Consider the following 6,374-nt stretch of genomic DNA (forward strand, 5'->3'; position numbering starts at 1 on the left):
ATGGCAACAATGTCAAGATAGGCTGCAATACACGAAATATAAACAATATTGCTGACTTGTACGATCCTAATTGAAATTGGTGTGCATTCTTTTTCCAAATTCATGTGGATGCCTTATGTTTTATTTTAGCGATTTATATCGGGTAAATAAATATGAGTTTGAATACTGCTTCGACAAATAAGTGACAATACTTGTGCATTCACACTAGAATGACCCTATAACATTGAATGTGAGCACATTTATTATGTTTAAGTGATTTGAGACGATGTTCCCTTTTCCGTTGCTCAACGACTATCTCTTATTTCCTGTTTTAAGAATCATAATACAGCACACTTAGTCTACTGATAATTTAACCAAATAATATATATTCATTGATAGTAAATATCTATGTTCTTGTAGCGCAATCCACCCAAAGTGGTGGTATTACAGTGTGTTCAGATTAGTGATCCAAATGCAAATACCATAGTACAGTGTTAATAATAGGAGTATTAAGCACATGTATCGTTAGTAACTATAACGTACAAGTATCACAACACAAATATGCTAATTAGACGCTCCTAGTTCAGTTATCAGGCAAGCACTACACCAAAAGTATTTAATTGTATAATTTTTATTTGTATTTATTTGTTTAAAGTTAGTAAATGGTACCAAACAGTGTGCTACATCCCAAAGTTTAATTTAACCTATTATTATTTTAAAATGTGTTCCATTTAGATTAAATGCAACGATATATATTTAAAACGTTTAGTTACCGTTTTGGTAAATCATGTGCATTTGGTAAGTTGAGTGAACTACTTTCTACAGAACAAGTGAACGCTTGATAAAACACGTTTGCGGCAAAACATCTTCTTATTAGGATATCCTTTTTCGCCATGACGTATTGCAGGTGGGATCCCGGTTTGTTCACGTGCACTTGTCATGTATGTGTATCTTGCCTTATGTATGTGTTTGGTGTCTTTGTATCATTAAACATCAGTATATAAGGACAGAGTTTCGAAGGTATTGAGCTTTCTAAATCAGGCGTGTAGAGAGGCAGCTTTATGTGTACATTAATGTGTGTTTCAAACAATCGATGACTGTGTGACAATAGCGTTTCAAATAACAATATTTTATATATACCTACTTAAAGCGACCAACGCTGAACAAGATACTATGAACGTTTTTATCGTATAAAGTTAAGTTCAGAGTACTTACTATACCTTCTTACTATAAATGTCATGGTTGTTAAATGTTGTTGTTTAAAGTTATTAAACGCCCATACATAAGTATTTAAACCGTATTAATCTGTTGGACCTATTTTGTTGTTACAATTTGTTAAATTCAGATTTAATGCGAATCGTAATTGTCGGACATTTTGATTCTGTACATTTTTTAGTTCACGTGTTTTTGTGTAATACCATATATATATATATATATATATATATATATATATATATATATATATATATATATATATATATATATATATATATATATATATATATATATACATGTATTTGTTAAGACCTACATACTTTGCATTCTGGTCATGTCAAATCATAATTATTTTTATAAAGGAAAATATTACACCTTAGGGTAAAAGCTGCAATCTTCGTCGTAATACAATATATTATTCACAATATGGCAACTTTGACAGCATAATGAACATTTTTCTGGGATATATGCCTTTGAGGATTATTGGTTTCTTCCAAGGCAATACTAGTCAACGCTTAATGACGTCTTTATGCATAATAACATGCTCCATAATCGATATGGAGCATTATGGCTTAACACTACAGCGACCAAAAAATATATAGACAAATAAACGAATTATGTTTCTCACCATGCAGGTGACTGTTATTATATGAAATTATTTTTTAGCAGGTAATTTTTTTAAGTCAAACTAATCTACACGAGATACCAGTTTAGGCTAGGCGCATGAAATTAATATATGTATTTCAACTAATGAAATCATGTTTACAATTGAAACAATAAAATTCAAAGTCAAACACACGTTCAAATTGACCCCCCAATTTTTTTTGTGAGACGATCGGTATAACATATTTATCTGTAATAATTTATAACTATCATACAAACATTTAATAGCTTGTGTTCCTTTATGTTCTTATCATGACCAAACTCAAACTGGCACGAAGGACGCTCCGCTAAAGACACATATTTTTTTTCATTTCATAAAAAACTTTACCGATTAAAAAGTATTATTGGAATGTTCGCAATATACAAAGCACATTTAAAACAACAATATGCGTTAATAACATTTGTGATTTTCAAATCTGTGAATTATTTTTAATTTAAAAAAAAATATGATTTACAATATGCTGGACGATTTTGATCATATTTCAATTTGTAACGGCTGAAACTATTTCGCAACAAAACGGTATAACAATACTTTATAAATGGTCTCAAACAGAATGCAACAAAGGGATATCATTCACAGTCAAATATAATGTTGGCCTAATTGCAAGGATTACCCGTGTTTTTAAACAGATAAATGTGTGTTGCGGGACAACAATATTGTGAACAGTTGCCACATACTGTATGTAATAGTCCTCTTAAACCGCTGCTACATATTAAAACTGTTTATTATATACCTGTTAAATGCTTTTTACAAAATACAGGTTGTATCAATCGTTGAAATAAAAAATCCCGTATTACGCTACTCGCTGTTTCCATTTCCGTATTACCATACTAGCCGGACTACTTCGACCCATTTAATGACGTCACGTTACGCGCACCGAAAATAGATTATTACGAAATATATTACGTAGTTCATCTTGTGACGTCATGTCTGTGACAAAACACAATGGTTTAAACTAAGTTTCGATAAAGACATGGAAGATAGAAGTGGAAGTGCATATCGTTTCAACGTTTTTGTTATAAACATCGGATTAAAATTTAAAGTTGTCAACTTGATTGTTATACACAATGGATTAACGATGGAATTATGGTAAGCGTTTCGGAAACCTGTGTTTTCCCGGTTCGAATGTTTACACGTTAATTTACATAAACTGTATTCATACGCGTCTTAAATAAACTAAGGCGTACCGAACTTTGAGTCATTGTTTTGTCAGTTTTGTTAAAGTTAAAAATACAATTGTTAACTGTTTTCGTTAGTTGTTGTATATAATAAAATGAATATTACGCTAGTCAATTGTTCCAAGAGTTCGTATCACTCTCGTGGCTTCTGCTATTTCGCATCACACTCGAGGCTCCGCCTCTCGTGTGATACGTCATCACACAAGCCACTCGAGTGATACAAACTCTTGGAACAATTGACTAGCGTAATATTCCGTATGTATTCATACTTTTTTTATTTGATTATTATTCGATGACCATAGTTCATGCAGTTCTTGCATACAACATGTCGTCTTGAAATAATGAGCAAACAACAATACATAATAAAGCCAGTTTACTGAAAGTCACATGAATTTGTTATCATACTATCACTGCTAACTACGTTATTACAGGCACATTTAGTACATTACAAGACGTTGAAGAAACTTGAAGCGCCTACTATGGAATTGGTCTTTAACAAGAAAACTGGTTGCATCACGCACAAGGTACTCAAGATGGATAACCATAGGTGCCATTTTTCTCAAAATGCCATACTTCACGATAATATTATGGACATAACATTTACTCTAAACGTCGATCTTGATCTCAACCTTGGGGCGAAGTTCCATTTATACCGAAATAATATAACTCACGACAATTATTAGCCGGACAGGAAATGAATAGAAAGCATGCGCACACAAACAAACGAACATATAGTCTCACGAACACACACACAAGCAGACCCGGTTTCATTTTCTGCACTTTTGTATGCGGAATCATACAAAAATTTATTAAATGAACTGTGTACAACACGATTTCAATAAATGAGAAACTGTAAATGAAACATTTGCAGTTGACATGTTTGAATAATTAAGTGTATCTTTCAGTATTTACGTTATCCATTTTTCCAATAAAAAAATATATACGGTATTATCCTGTCTCCATTAAACGTTCTAATTGGCGTTTACATGTACAATAACCATGGTGTTAAGGTGCTGCTTTCCAGTTTTAGAAATGAACATTGTCAGGTCATTTTTTCGAGGTAACAATTACAATATAATATTACTGTATGAGATACCACATAACTTAAATGCAGCTTGGTATATGACACATTCCTTTAAGTCAACTGTTTGACATTTTAATATAGCAGTTATGATATCCACGGTTTTGACGTTTGTGATAAACCGTGCATGCTCTAGCTAAAAAAAAGTTTCGCATTTACAAATTTATTTGAACATACGACTATTGATACATTTATGCTGCGGACAGAAGTGTTTGCTTGAATCTGATTATTGGCATTTGACCTACAAGTGATACATTGACCTTTACGATTCGTCCATATGACAACGCCTTATCAAGCTTAAGCTTGTATTAAGTTTGTTTTAATTCTTCAATAGTGAACATTGTTATCATATATATAATAATCCAAAACAGACATAAACATATATTTACCTCTCTATGTACGTATTAATGGAAAGTTTACACCCTATATACATAAAACACACACATATCATTTTAATGTTTAAAAACTAGAGAAATGTAACTTGAATATAATTTAAAGCGAAATCTAGCATTATATATTTTTATAAATAATTTATTAAGCCATATCATACAAAGAGTCATTTACTTCGACAATTGAAGGACAGATTAATGGATAGATGATTTAAACAAAACATATTTTCTCATCACTGGATTGTCTGAACAATCGCATCGAACTCAAAGAAATACGTTCAATTGGATTAAGGCCACCATACAGAAGCTATAAGTAAATATAAAATCAATCAAAAACTCATCGGCAGTGCTATTGTAATTGCTTTTTAGTCATTGAGTGTTAATTTGGGACACAGGCCATGATATTGGACTCCGCAGGATAATTACAATTATAGCTACCAAGTACACTATCTTTACACCTATTTGATTGGGTCTGAATCATAGATTACTTGCGTTGTTAATCATCTGGCTGCTTCTGTGTTGAATTAGTAAGGCAATGCATTTTAGTTCAAGGAGCATTGCCAACATTAAAGAAATGGGTAACAGTACGACACACGCTGCCAGAGCAAGAAACATGAAAAATCAGAAATGGTGCATGCATAATACTTGAGAAGAATTATACACATGCGATTGTCTTACTGCATCCGACACTGTTACCAAGGCTACTGTAGTCGTTTAAATAGATCTCAATTTTTTAAACAATCCAATTGACAGATTTATGTCTGTATAATCTAATTTCATAACATCATTCTGTAAATAGCGTTATCGAATACGATTCAGATCCAGCCAAACAAATTTATATATCGCACCATGTACGTCGAAAAGAACAATTTACATTATTGATGGAAACCAAATTGAATTAATAACTGAAACATTTTGGAAAACGGAAGAAGAAAATAACACTTTGTTTTCAAGTTGTGATATTATCGGTACCTTAACCAATGTCTTCGTAAAATGTTTTATTTATACATTTTCTCTCACGTGTTAATATGAATGTAATATGAAACGTAATAAATAAAACATATGTCTCCGACCGCGGAGCTCTTGTTAAGGTATATGTTAACATATGTTAGAAATTGTCATGTCGTAATGATAATTTCGCAAAACAACATTATTTATTTGACAAAGCAACTACTCCGAGTCAAAATGATCCTTTCAAAGATGACTGTTATCAGGAATATTTTGATTGTTTATATCATGATTAACACATATATCAAATACCACTCGTGCAAGTTTGTTGAAAAAATATTTGATCAACTGGGTTATGAATAAATCCGTTTCAAATATTATGTATGCAATCCTTAACACCGCTTGAGCCACCAATGCTTTGCAATTACAGTTCCAACGCATTAACTCAAGTTTGATTCATGTGTATGTTTTATTTCGTGCTCAGGGGTCCTTGCCAGTTTTTTGTTTTGTGCCTGATGAGCTTCAATTTTTCTTAGCTTTTAATTAAAAAAAAAGATGCTTAAATTAGGTTTTCCTCCTGCTTGTATTGCGAGCGAATCTCCGTTGTGTATATATATTTGAAGGCAAGATTTCCCAATTGGGTGAGAACAATACAATTATGTTAATAGAAACTATTTCAGGTGTCAGGATTTACTTTATGGTCACGACATAAACTTGTAAACTTGTTTATATCGCACACATCCTCCAGAGGATACACTCTCTATAATTTAACCACTCTGCATTAGCGATCTGCTCTCAGCGACTGCATTTTCAAATACAATAATCGGGTGTCGTCTTAGAATTTAAACAAAGATGTCCACATCATATGGATTCGGCTGGACATCAAACCAGCCAACCCAGAACACAAAAAATATTTTATT

This window comes from Dreissena polymorpha, chromosome 3 (assembly GCF_020536995.1).
Source record: "Dreissena polymorpha isolate Duluth1 chromosome 3, UMN_Dpol_1.0, whole genome shotgun sequence".
Taxonomy (NCBI): Eukaryota; Metazoa; Mollusca; class Bivalvia; order Myida; family Dreissenidae; genus Dreissena; species Dreissena polymorpha.